Raw genomic sequence first — 14,592 nt, 5'->3', positions numbered from 1 at the left:
TTCATTGGATTAGCGTCATACTTTCACCGTTTCATCCGCAATTTTGCCACTATAATAACGCCTTTAACGCAGCTTCTTCATGGTGGCCACAACCTTTCAACCTGGTCACCGGATTGCGATGCCGCCTTCACAAAGCTGCGTTGTCTCTTGACGTCACCACCAATCCTGCGCCATTTCGACCCAAGTGCTCCAAGTGAAATACACACGGATGCCAGTGGCGTTGGCCTTGGGGCCGTTCTCGCTCAGAGAAAGGCTGGCTTCGATGAGTACGTCGTTGCCTTCGCCAGTCGTGCACTCACTAAACCTGAATCGAACTATTCTGTCACAGAAAAGGAATGCCTGGCTATAATTTGGGCCATAACCAAATTCCGTCCGTATCTTTATGGCCGCCCGTTTGACGTCATAACTGACCACCGTTCGCTGTGCTGGCTGTCGTCCTTAAAAGAACCGTCCTGTCGTCTTGCTTGATAGGCCCTTCGACTGCAGGAGTACGACATTCGCGTGCTGTATCGTTCTGGCCGAAAACATTCGGATGTGGATGCCTTGTCTCGTTCGCCACTAACAGAAGACGCTAGCTTCCCGAAGGCCTCACTGTCCGAGTCTTCCCTTGCTGCCACGGACATTCTTCTGGAGCAGAAGAAAGACCCATGGATATTGTCCATGCTGCGTTTTTTGTCCAGCCCATCGACACCCACTACCAATCGCGCATTACGTCGCCAAGCACATCACTTCTCCATTCGCGACGGGCTCTTGTACCGTCGCAACTACCTCCCGGACGGCCGCAAATGGTTGCTTGTCATCCCGCGACACCTGCGTTCGGATATTTGCGCACAGTCCCACGACGACCCCCAGTGCGCGCATGCAGGGGTACTGAAGACATACGCGCGTCTACGCCTTCGTTACTACTGGCGGGGGATGTATCGATTCATCCATCATTATGTCCGCTCCTGTCTGGTTTGCCAACGCCGTAAAGATCCCCCTCGTCGTTCAACCGCCCCATTGCAGCCTTTGCCTTGCCCAGCACGTGCTTTTGATCGAGTAGGCATCGACATTTATGGACCTCTGTCAACCACATCAGATGGCAATCGCTGGGTAATCGTGGCCATCGACCATCTTACGCGCTACGCGGAAACTTCCCCTTTGTCCAGCGCTTCTGCCCGTGACGTCGCCTGGTTTCTCCTGCGCCACATCATCCTTCGCCACGGAGCTCCCAGGGAATTACTCAGTGACAGAGGCCGCGTCTTCCTCTCAGTGTTTTCTAGGTAAATCTCTCTCCAAAAGCTGTATACAATCGTTACCCAAGGCTTCCCCTTCCAGAATGTCCCACAAGATGTTGCGGTCTACGTTGTCATATGCTCCTGTAATGTGCAAAAAAACGCCGTATATAACAGTCTCCTTTCTGTCTGGGTATTTCAATACATTGAGTAAGGACAAATAAGTTATCATCCAGACACCTACCGATTCTGAAGGCATTCTCAAGTTATCCAAATATATCATTATTCTCTGTCCATTCTTGCAACTTTAATTTAATCGCCTGCGTTGCTAACCTTCATTCATAGTGAAATATTAAGCGCGCACAATTGACAATGACACAGTGAAGGGGGACACACGAGGGCTTACTCACAACTATTTTATTTTCGGGAAGATGCAGAACATAAATACCCCAGCTATCAGCGCTGAGCATGTGCAACAAGAGTCGTCAGTAAAACAGAAACAGATTAAAAATAGATTAAAAAGGTTCAACCAGTATTTAAAAAAACAAATTCATTTTCAGTGGTTGCAACCGGTGGTTGGCTTATGCATTTTTTAGCGCACTTTTTGATATGAAACGCTTCTGTGATTTCACGTGTTAGTTTGTTTTTATCTGAAAACAAAATGTCAGTGTCAAAAAATACCGGATCACAATGACATAAATTACAGTGGTTCGACAAGTGCGAATAGTTTTCTTTACCGAGAGAACGTTCATGTTCTTTTAGACGGATGTTTATGCACAAACCGGTTTGTCAAAAAATACCGGATCACAATGACATAGATTACAGTGGTTCGACAAGTGCGAATAGTTTTCTTTACCGAGAGAACGTTCATGTTCTGTTAGACGGGTGTTTATGCACCAACCGGTTTGTCCTATGTACATGTTGCCACACGTTAACGGAAGCCGGTACACAACACCTATTCTGCATTTTGTGAATTTTTGATTTTTTAGACCGCAGCTGCATTTTTTACCCTATTGTCAAACTTCTTGGAAATAGCTTGGCACAGTTCTTGCACATTGTTAGGAGCGCTGAAAGCCACTTCAACGCCATACCGGCTGGCAACTTTCTTTAGCCCATGGGAAAAATAATGGACCTAAGGTACAACCGCAAGGTGCTTTTTGATCGTGCTAAGCATGTTCCTTGAATCTGTGGGTTGTACGCCCCTTACTATTTTTCTTACCTTTACGACCACTCTGACTATAATGTGTTCCGGGAATCCCACTGAAGCTAGTCTTGTTACCTGATTGGCAAGGCTTTCTTTTATTCGATGGCAACAAGATTTTACTACAGCAGCGCGCTAAATATTTTACTATGAATTCGTACCAACTCGCCCAACTATCAGTTCTGCTGCTAACCTGCACATTACCGATGTAATGGTCAGTGGTCTATATGAGTGAATTTTCTCTTTTTCCCTTTTACCTTTATAATTTAAATTCATTCTACTATGTCGCCATTGTCTGGTATTCGTTTATCTTTTAAGATTTTTTCTACTGCGTTCAACAGAGCTTCCTTACTTTTTGGTCCTAACTCATTAATCAGCGTAACGGGAACGTCGTCTAGCCCTGTGGCTGTGAGCTTAGAAATTTTCTCTTCGGCTTTCTTCCAATTGAAATTTTTCAGCACCAGCTCCTTGTCCATCTGCTTCTCTTTCATAATCCTTTTTTTTCCTCAAGTACAACTTCGTTATTGCCTTGGAAAGATTCGGTTGTTATATTTCGGATGTAATTTAATACCGTGTCCCCTTCCAGTTTGTTTCCATCTTTGTCAGGATATGTTGTTGTATTGTTGTTGACTTCCTGCCTAATAATTTGATGCGGTTTCAAGATATTACAGGTGCGGCTTTCTTTTTCTCACGTATTTCTGACAACCAACGTTCACTTTCACCTTTTAACTTTGCTTGCACCAGTATTTGAACCATAGACTTTTCCTTCCGGCATATTTCCCATTTTCTGGCTACTTCATCCAGCGGACACTGCGCTGTCGCTTTTTTTTTTTTTTTTTGCCTGCCTGTGCTCTCGTGATGCTTTCTGTCGTTCGGCGATCGCTTCTCGCCTCTCGCTGTTCCACCAGCTTTTCAGTTTTTTCGTTTCCAGCAGGCATGTTGCTTCTCTTTCCGTATTTATGTACTTATTACACTTACAAGCTCATTATATTCCCACTCTTTGTTTGGCCATTTGCCATGTTCTTCGTCGACTCTTGTGACCACATTTGTTATTTGTTCAGCGTTCAAACTTGGACTGGCCATTCTTGGCTCCTTGCCCTCTTTTCCAACTACATATCCCATTTTCAAAATGATGCGTTTATGGTCACTTCCTATGATGCTGTACCCTTCCTCGTCAAGGACCATTTCTCTCAACTTATCATGAATTCCTTCTGTCATCAGACAGTAATCAATGGTCGATTGCCGGTTTCCCGTTTCCTGCGTGGCCTGCACATCACACTTAGGCACTGTATTCACTTTAATGAGGCTATGTTGCTCACAAAGATCTAGCATAGACTTCCCGTTATTGTCGGTGTAGCCATCTAGATCCTGTATGTGGGCATTCACGTTACCTAATACGATAATTTCGGCATCGTTCCCGTAACCCTTAATATCAGCACTTGGGCATTCCACTAACTCTTCATTCTTCTCTCTGCAATTATTCCTGGTCCACATATAGATTACGTTCAGCCAAGTATTGTTTCCACTCATTGTGCATGATAACTAAAGATGCTCTTGACATTTTGAATTTACCCCTTTCATCTGGCTCCCTGATGGATGAGCATTCCGACTCCCCCTTCCTTTCTTTCCAACTTAGTTCTGTTGCACACTTCCCAAACATAATTCTCAATCACTGGCGACTCTTCCGAGTCTCTAAGCTGAGTTTCTGTAATCGCATACACCGCTATTTGTTCTATACCAAGCTGCTCATCAATCTCTACCAGATTTTCCTTTCTTCTGCCCTCCTGCATGCTTATGTAGCCTACTGCATGGCGAACTTTCATTCTTGTTTTCCTCCTTTTTCTGTTATTGACGGCGATGCTCTTCCGAGGTTCCCATAGGGTACCTTCTTCATTACTACCTACCCTGTCCTCCTGAGCGCCCGTGGGCTCCCAAAGAAGCAACAGCGCGACTAGCAAATCGCAAGCCCACTTCTCATCGATTCAGGTGGATTCCGTCCCGTCTCGTAGAAAACCACCATACCTTCTAGGTCCCTGTTTGCTTCTACAACCTCGAAACCTTTCTCTCAGCTCATTGTCCATATAGTCATTGCCCATATAGCCACAACGGCTCTTTTTAGGTAACTGTCACGTACAGGCACCATCGGCACCGTGCACACCACTGTCTGCACCTGAGGGGACATCTCGCGCAAGTTGTCAACCCATTTCGCGCTCACCTCCGTTGATGGAGCGATGGATGCTAAGAGCTTCCCCTTTGGAACGGGGTGGTGGGTTGCGCCACCAAGCTCTTGCTATAATACGGCCTAATGCCCTACCTAGGTTAAAAAATAAAAAAATAAAGGGAAAAAAAGCCACGATGAATGGCAATAATCAAATTTTCGGAACCCCTATTGTGAACATTGTTTTTGTACGCCTCCGTTCTTTGTCGTTTTCCTCCTTTTCTTCCACCAATCTTCCAATTGCCTCTTACTAACCTCTATTGTGGACATGTTTACTTTCCCCATGTTCTCGTTGAACCCAAGGGCTTCAAGGAGGCCAGTGGTGCCTAAATCAACCACTGGGCAGATATCTTCACATTGTAATAAAACATGCTCCATCGTTCCCCTAGCTTTACCGCAGCAAGCACATGCTTCTTCTTCCTTCTTATCTTTCAACTTATAGGTGCGTGTTCTAAGGAATCCCGATCTCGCTTCGAAAAGTAATGAGCTTCCCTTTGAGTTATCATAAATGGTTACTTTCCTGGTTTCGCTTTTTCCTCTTAAGTAGTTACTCATGGCAGGTTTCTTTTCCATTCGCACCACCCATGAGATTATCCCAGCATCTCTAACTTTCCGCTTGACGTGTTGCTGTGTTGCTCACCATACAGGCCGCATACTTGCTGGTAAGCTTCCTAGTTCTTTTCCTCCTCTGTGAATCTAAGTTAATCCTGTACACTATTCCACTACAACGTTATTCCTGTATGCGGGTGCGCGGAGGTGAGCGCCATCTGGTGGTGCTCCAAGGAACCCAGCCCCCACGCGGCGCGCGCCTCCCGTTGATCAGCTGTGACCACGTGACTTCTTGTGCCATTTCCGGGGACGCCGCCGCATTTTCCGATTCATGAGCCATATAATGCTTTCGCATTAAAAGAACCTGAAAGCTCGCCTTCGTGCATCCGCGAGTGCACGGTAATGAGGAAGTAAGCGCTTTTTGCGGATGGAATGGATTCGAATTGCGCTACCTAACTATGCGCCTGCTGCCTCCGAAACCATGATGCGTTCAAGGGGTCCGTCGTACTCGCTAGTAGTCAGCAACTCCGCTTAACGAAAGGCTGGGTATAATTTGCGTGTGCGTGTGTTTGTGCACACGCGCGTTCGTGCACTCGTGTTTCGAGTATTTATGCGCTCACACAAAGCTCCGCAGTATACTGATTCCCACTCGTTGGATATGCTACACCTTTTTTTTTTTTAAAGGCGATCCATGTTGGCTGAGGCACCCTGCAGATCCCCTTGCTACAAAGCTTTTTAAACTTTATAGTGAAACCTTACCGGTAACATTATGGCTACAGGTGGTGGTGGTGCTGCAGCAAACGGGGTTGGCCTGACATACATAGGCGGCAATTATTCCGCCTGAGCCTCCTACGAGTGTCACTGTGTGCGTCACCAGGTGCCGAGGGCCCCGTGACTCGCATGAAGGCAATCAGCAGTCGTTGCGCCCTCTTCCTGATTGCCGCATGCCATCCGGGGACAAAGATGTCTTCAAAGGTTCTGTACGAAAGACCAATCTTATGCAGGCTGTCGACCATCGCTTTCCTTTCTGAGTTGAAATGCGGGCATATCCAAACGAAATGTTCGATGTTGGAAACCTCACCTCAGGAGGCACAGAACGGGGAAGCGCGTCCTCCAGCCTTGAATAACTAAGCCGGGTGTAGCCGGGGTGATCGACCTAAAGTGACTGGGGGATGCATTTTTAGGGTTCTGAAAAATCATTGACGATCCTACTTTTGGGACACATGTCAGTGCCAGGCGTGCAAGAGCATCAGCCTTTTCCATTTCCTTCAATTTCTAAGTGAAATGAGATCCATCGAAATTTTACGTTAAATCGCTTGCTCATTAGAACTTTGATCAGTGTCAGAGATTGCCTTGTAAGCTTGTCTCGAGGTAGTCCACGGTGTAAACGTTGCATGATGATTTTGAGTCCGTCAGCACCGCGACGTCACGCGCAGTATAAGTGCGTAGTTTTCGCAAGGCCTCGGTCATGCCGTCACTTTCTGCTGTTGTAGCCGATACTACGCGATTCAGGCGGCCAGACCATGGCACATCAAGGGAGGATATGCAGAATGGCGCTGCGCAACTGTCTGTCTGTACACTTGTAGGTGGCTTTGAAACGCTGTGCTCAAGTGGTCTAGCACAAGAAACTTTGCGTCGGCAGTTGAAATGGTGCGTTTCGCCGGTAGGTGGGGCACACTGAGGCTGCACGTAACGTCCGAAAAAGACCATGGCGAGTCGAGGCGACTCCGTTTAGGCCACTCCAGCCCTAAAAATCGAAAGGTATTCAGAGCTGCATGAAAATGAGAGCGAGTTCTTGCTCTTAGCCACCAAAGAAGCGCCGCGCCTGCGGGGGACTCGCCCAGCCGTTAAAGCTGCATCAGCAGGGCCTGAGACGCCAAAAGGCGGAGTGGAAGAGACTACGCTTCATTGCTAACCTTCGTGTTTGAAGCCACCAGAGGAATTCCCATCGCCAAGCAAAGTCCCTTTCTGCGCACTGCCTCCAAGCGCTCGAATTTGCTCGGTGATGGTGACGTCAGCGGCAGCTGATAAAGAATGCGGCTTGTTATCAGTGCAGAATTCAGTTTAAGCACACACGGCATCGTTTCTCCAATGTACACCTGTCATGCGACAAAGTGCGTTGATTCTTTGCACTGATGCAGCCACAACAACTGCGCGTCGCCATAGTAGCTTGCTGTCGATGGTGATGCCCAGGAATCGAACACTGGTTGCACGGCGAATTGGATGGCCTCTAATATTCAGCGACAGACTTGCGCCTCACTCCAGGGAAAAGCAAGGAGGAATATTTTTTTCCGTTGATATAAACATAGGCCAAGCGTCAATAAGTGACGATCGAGGACGGAGATTAGACCCTGGGCTATCTGGGCCAAACGTTTGTATTGGTATCCCGAGATTCAAATGCACATGTCACCTGCGTAGATGGTAATTTTAACAGCCGTCCAATCTACCTTCAGTGCGTCTGGAAGTGTGGCCATGACCACGCTCAAAAGCAACGGAGACAGGACACTTGTTTGTGGGACACCGAGGGAAATGCGTCGCTTTTCTTTCATTATATTTCCGAGCTTAACCTGCACATGTCGCTCTCTAAAAAATTCATGGACAAATCGAACAGCATTTCCAGAGACACCCAGGGCTTGGAGTTCGTTGATGATGCCGGTATGAACCAGACAGCCATGCTTTGGCAATGACCATAAAGATGGCGAGTGTCGAAAGGCCGTCGACGCGAAAGTGCTCAATGTGGCTTTGTCCAAGACACTGTCCTGAGCACCCAACCGCGGGCAAAATCCGGCCATACGCGATGGCAGCCTACTTTTTTGCTCAAGATACCAAGTTAATCTCGCACATATTAGTCTTTCCATCAGCTCTGGTACGCATGATGTTAGCGATACTGGCCGATATGAGGCGAGGTTCGCAGGATCCTTTCCGGACTTGAGCACTGACGCCACCTATACCGTGAATGAAGATGCCCAGAAGGGCTCGCCTTCGCTCGTATGGTAGATTTGTCAGCATTTCAATGCTAATCAAATCCGAACCCACAGCACGTCTTTTTAACCTGCTAAGCGCCAAATCCAACTCACGAAAGGTGAATGGCGTATCCATCGCATGGAATTATTGACATGACAGAGGGTTCGACATTCCTGCTGATCTGCCAGATCTGCATACATCTGCAAAATATTCCGCAAGGATTGGTAAATCTTTTCCTTGCTTTAAAGCAAGTGCTTCGAATGGCTTGTGTGGGCGAATCTTTCCGGATAGGCTATTGATTACTCCCCATATATTTGTCATCGGAGTAAATGCCGACAAGCTCTCACAGAAAACAGCCCATTGAACTCGTCTTAACCTTTCTGTGTGACGACGGATGACAGCGTTTATTCTTTTATACTCAGTTTTCGCAGAGGGATTTTTTTTTTCTCATTAGTTGCCGCTCTGCTCTCCTATGCGCTGCGCAGGGATTCTTTAGTTTCAAGTTTCAAGGGGTAGGTAAATGACCTGGCGCTTTCAACACTGAAGTAGCCACTCTCTTGCTGCCCAACAGATCTGAGAACAGCTCACCAGGGGGTTCATCCAACGCTTCTCTGAATGTGTCCCAGCGTGTCACAGTACAGAATTGGCGACCAGCAGCCTGAAATTCGATTACGTTAGTAAACATTGGAGATGGTCGCTGCCCATCCTGTCTGGGGTCGTTGTCGATTATATTAAGATGTCTACGAGGTCTATGGCACTGCATGAATCTGGTGGCCTGACGAAAGTCGGCTTGCCATCGTTCGCCACGCTTAACTCCGCGGCATCCGTATGGTATGGTATGAAAAACTTTATTTTGGTCCTGAGGGATCAGTCTGGGACTGATGCGGGCCGCTCCCACGTCGGTACAGAGAGGCCGAGCCCCTCTGCCATACACGGGCCCTCTGGACAGCCCTGAGTTGGTCCGCCAGCACTTCACTGTGCAGCATGCGCTGCCACCACTGTTCACCTCGAGAGCCATCACCGGCCAACGCCAAGCAGCGCCACAGCATGTGTTGTAAATCGAGCAAACCCCCACACTTACTACAATAGACTGAAACCCCGCAGTCCGGATTTATTTTATTCATGATGACCGGGTTAGGGTACGTTTGTGTCTGCAGAAGCCTTAATGTAACCGCCTGCGGCCTATTTAATTTAGGATGTGGCAGCGGGAATGCCCTGCGCCCTAAGTAATAGTGCTTGGTGATGTCGTTGTAGGTTAACAGTTGGTCCCTGTACTCAGGAGCGGGAGATCCAGCCCCTTCAGGGAGTACACGGCACACTAATCCTCGTGCCTCCCTGTGCGCCACCTCGTTGAGGTTACGCGGGGCTCCCTCCCCTGTCCCCATGTGCGCTGGGAACCAAGTAACTGTATGCGAAGTGATATCCCTACCCTGTAGCAGTCTGTTAGCCGGTTTCGCAACAAGTCCTCTCGAGAAGGCTGTGATCGCAGATCGCGAGTCGCTAAACACCAAAACTCTTTTTGAATCAAGTAGTGCTAGAGCAATAGCCACCTGTTCAGCAACCCCCGGATCTTTGGTATAAATGGAAGCAGCATTTCTAACGCTCCCTTTGCCATCTACCACCACCACCGAATAAGCATTTTTACCATTAATCCATGCGGCGTCAACAAACGCAGACTGTTCCTCCTGATCCTTTGCCTCTCGCAACAAAGCCCTAGCTCTCGCGACCCGCCTCCCTACATTGTGCACAGGGTGCACATTCCGCGGAAACGGACGAACCATGATATTTGCCCTAAGGTTCACGTTCAACTCGTGTAGGGGCGCCCTATCGTACGACACAGCCACGGCTTCTTCAATTGACTCTAAAATATACCTACCCGCTGGTGTACCTAGCAACCGCTCCCTCTGTGCGGTACGTTGAGCCTCAGCAATTTCATCTAAGGTGTTATGCAAACCCAGTTGTAACAACATATCGTTTGACGTAGTCATAGGCAGACCAAGCGCAGCCTTGATGGCTTTTCTGATTAATGCTTCCAATTTATTTTTCTCCCCCCTATTCCAATTTAGCATAGCTGCCACATACGAGAAATGACACATAATAAATGCGTGAACTAAGCGCATTGCACCTTCTTCTCCTAAACCCCTATGCCTATTAGAGATCCTTCTTATAAGTCTTATGGTCTCCTCCGTCTTCTTGGTAATACGCTGAATAGTTCTAATATTCGATCCGTTTGCTTCAAGTACAAAACCCAGGACCCTGATTGCTTCAACTTTGGGTATCACCGACCCTTCCCTAGTATGAATTCTAATGCAAGGCTCAACTTCCGGTACCCAACCCCTCGGCCTTCGACCTAGCTTCTTAGATTTGAAGATCAACAACTCAGACTTTTTAGTGGAGCACTTGAGCCCCATGAGACCCAGATACTCCTCCGTAAGCGTTACCACCTGCTGCAGCCTAGCCTCAAGCTCTCCATCACTACCACCGACACTCCATATAGTAATGTCATCCGCGTAGATAGAATAGCCAATATCCTGGACAGTGTCCAGTCTATTAGCCAACTTCGACATCGCCAGATTGAATAACATAGGCGAGAGTACGGATCCCTGTGGAGTACCACAGCAACCCAATTTAAAGAGTTCCGACTTTATCTCCCCAAACCTGAGACATGTCCTTCTATCCGTAAGGAAAGCCTTGACAAAACGGAAAAGCCGCTGCCCCAAATTCAAGTCCGATAGCACCAGTAGAATGAAAGAATGTCGGATTTTATCGAAAGCTTTTTCCACATCAAGTCCAATTAGTGCCTTAGTATCCCTTGTCCGCCGGTCAAGGATCTGATGCTTAATCATGATCATAGCATCCCGAGTCGAGAGGCCGGGCCGAAATCCTATCATCGAGTGCGGTAAGACCCCATTGCCCTCTACATAACGCGTTAGCCTATTTAAAATGGCATGCTCAGCGACTTTCCCCAAACACGACGTCAGGGAAATGGGTCTGAGATTTTCAAGCCCTATGGCCTTCCCCGGTTTGGGTATCAGAACAGTAGTTGCAAGTTTCCACTCTTCCGGGAAAGAGCCTTCCTTCCATAGGCAATTGATCTGCCGCGTAAGGAACTCAATTGACCCATCGTCTAAATTCCGTAGCATTTTATTCGTAATGCCATCCGGCCCTGATGCCGATCGACCATTAAGATTCTGCAGCGCCATCCTTATATCACTTTCAGTAAATTCCGCGTCCATAGCTGCATTTTCGTCTCCACTATATTCCCAAATCACGTCAGGTGTTTCGTGCCAGGTCTCCAACGGAAGGTATCTCTCAGCCAAATCCTTCAGCAACTCCTGCTCCGTGGAGTCCCGACACGCCTGATGGACCAGCTTACCTATCACAGTCCTCTGATTAGACTTAGTGTTTGTCTCATCTAGTAAATGTCTGAGCGAACTCCAGGCGCCTCCCCTCTTAATGCGACCATCTATTCTATTCAATCCGTGGCAGCGACAAGTTTTTTGCCGCACAAATCTACAATCTTATCTCTCCAAAGCTAATTATGTGCTTTAATGTCCCCACAGATTGTTCTAGCCGAGGGACAACGAATGCAAAGGTCCTTTAGAAATGCCTCCATGGAGGCCTTTCTTCGTGGACTTACATACATCGACACCACACTGAGTTTTCGGTTTCCTAGGCATACTTGCACAGCAGCGACTTCCAAGGAGATAGAACGAAGGTCTTGCACTGGTAAGGTGACGTGGGGTATTTCATGCCTGATGTATACCATTGCACAGCCATTTGTAAATGAAAGTATGGTCGGATTACCGTTTCTGATGTACTCTGGGATCGCCCTTCTATTTGGGAGACCAGCCTCCGAGAGGGCTAGAATTGGTATGGGCATGTCTCGAAGAAAAAGACTAAATTCGCGCACACACTGTAGAATACCGGCGCAGTTCCATTGCATTATTAAGGGCACTTTTGAACGGCGGAATGGACCAGGTGGGCGAGAAATTGCCATTATGCTACTAAGGGTATGCCGAAGTAGAGCAGAGCATTACTGACGCAAGAGCCAGCACCGATTCCAGCATATCCTTCGGTGAAGTGGCAGGCATCTTCGCAACGTGTGAGCGTAGTGCCGTGAACTAAGCGCGTATGACATGTTGGATGTTTTCCTTCCAACTGGTTCTTGAGGTCAGTTCACTGCGGTTGCATAGGCGCGCTTTTCGGACTCTTTTGGAACATGTTCTCCAGCGGAGATGACCACTTGCGTTGGCTCAATAACGTCTTTTGACGGTGTGAAACGCGGGAAATTATATGCGTATTCTGTTTCCAAACCACATAGTTGCGGCGCGCTGGATGTCTTCTTGTTCGATGGTGCGCTTGCATGCTCTGGAACCAAGACAAACATCTTATTTGTTCGCTGAGCGGCTGTCCTTGCAGGACATCGGCCGTAGCTAGTTGGGCGGTCGCCGCCGCAGTTTGCACACAGAAAATTGTCTTTATTTGCACGCGTCTTAAAGTCATGAGGTCCCCCACAGCGCTTGCATCCCTGCTCCCCACGACAGTACTTAGGTATACATGTACGAAGTGCGGGCACTTAAAACAGCGTGGTGGTGTCTCCGCGTAGTCGACAAGCTCGTGTCTTGTAAATCCGAGTTTAATCTTCTCCGGGCGCTCAGAATTTGGAGCGAATGTGAAAACGACAGAATCAGTGCGCCTTGACTCCAATTCAGATGACGAGGTTTGGACCCGACGGATGATTCTTCTCGCATGGAATACTGCGTGAGGTCGCTGGTAGGTGAGCAGTTCATCTAAGTACTATTTTGGAACTCCCCTAACAATGCACGTTTTTCATATAACTGTGTAGAACACGGGCCGATATGGCTATGCCAGCGATATTCTTGGTCTCTAGTAGGACGTTAGCTTGTCCTTCTGTCTCTACATCCAAAACAAAAAGGGTATATTCGTGTCTTCGGTACCTGTAGTCTTTGTGATGTGCCAGAGACAACTGAACATTGTTTTAGAGAGAACGCTCCACTATGCCATGTCTCTCAAGGTCATTCATCGCGTCGCAATGACCTTGAGCCGCCGGATCGCGCAAGCGTTGCAGGTGACGTCACGCCACGTGATTCGCTGCGAAGAGGAGTCGCAGGTGCGCTCGCTCGGAGCCTCGCCGCTGCGGTACCACGTGACTAGTCGAGGGTTAAAGGGCTGAATATAGTCCGACGTAGCGTGAGCGCGCACACGCATTACGTCACGTGTGGAAGAACAACAGCGTATATATGAAATGAAAATGAAATTATGGGGTTTTACGTGCCAAAACCACTTTCTGATTATGAGGCACGCCGTAGGCGAGGACTTCGGAAATTTCGCCCACCTGGGGTTCTTTAACGTGCACCTAAATCTAAGTACATGGGTGTTTTCGCATTTCGCCCCCATCGAAATGCGGCCGCCGTGGCCGGGATTCGATCCCGCGACCTCGTGCTCAGCAGCCCAACACAGCCACTGAGCAACCACGGCGGGTGACAGCGTCTATAGTTCGACCGATGGTTCGACGCACTGACGCAGCCAACGTAACCGGACGCGGCCGGAGTCGAGCGACGCTCGCCTGCGCGCCGATAACGTCGGACTATAAACGCAACTTTAACGGCTACTTCGCCAGCGCTTGGTCGCTCAGTCCCGCCATGTATGGCGCACCCATAGAACTTCATAGAAGAAGTATTATTGTATAAAACTCAATGGGCGTGCCGGCAGGGCCGTCTGTGCGTGCGCTTCACCGCAAGCGACAGGCTGAATCTAATCCTCAAGTAGACATAGCTTAGATGGCAGGGTGCGAAATCTCAAGCAAAAGGAAAGTTCCCTGCTGAAACACCGCGGAAAGGAGCCCACATTAGCACTTTCTAGAGAAGCTTACCAAGTGCGGAAGCGTGCCAAGATCAAAGCTACGCCAACGGCCGCCGTCGTCCAGCAACACGAACAAGGAGAATGAGACGAAGCCGTGGATACGATCGACGACGCCCACAACGAACGCTCGACGAACCACGCCCTTCGGCTGACGGCATGCTCGATTGCGACGGCCAGGGTTGACCGAGACTTCACGGACCAGTTCGGCAGCGTGTGTAACGTGTGTGAAACACTGTTGCAGTGTATACTAACTCTAATGAAACACTGCGCGCAAGTCTTTGCAAAGCGAAGTCAAACAGACCTTTCGCTCGTGATAACTAGGTTTACAAGAGTTAAACCTCAGCCAATTTCTTTTACTAGCTGCAATGACTCCATCCTATTTTGGGATGTTCTCCATAGGACTCTAAAGAGACTTAAATTTACCATTATACTCTGCGCCACCTGCTGGCGACCTGTGATGATCATGTACATTTTGAAGAGTTTGTTTCTTATGGGAATGCAGTTTGTGGAAAGCAGAAATGGTGGACCGCAACTCCGAAGCGATTGTACCTACAAGGGTG

This window comes from Dermacentor andersoni, chromosome 8, assembly GCF_023375885.2.
Source record: "Dermacentor andersoni chromosome 8, qqDerAnde1_hic_scaffold, whole genome shotgun sequence".
Classification (NCBI taxonomy): Eukaryota; Metazoa; Arthropoda; class Arachnida; order Ixodida; family Ixodidae; genus Dermacentor; species Dermacentor andersoni.
This window is presented reverse-complemented; position numbering follows the sequence as displayed.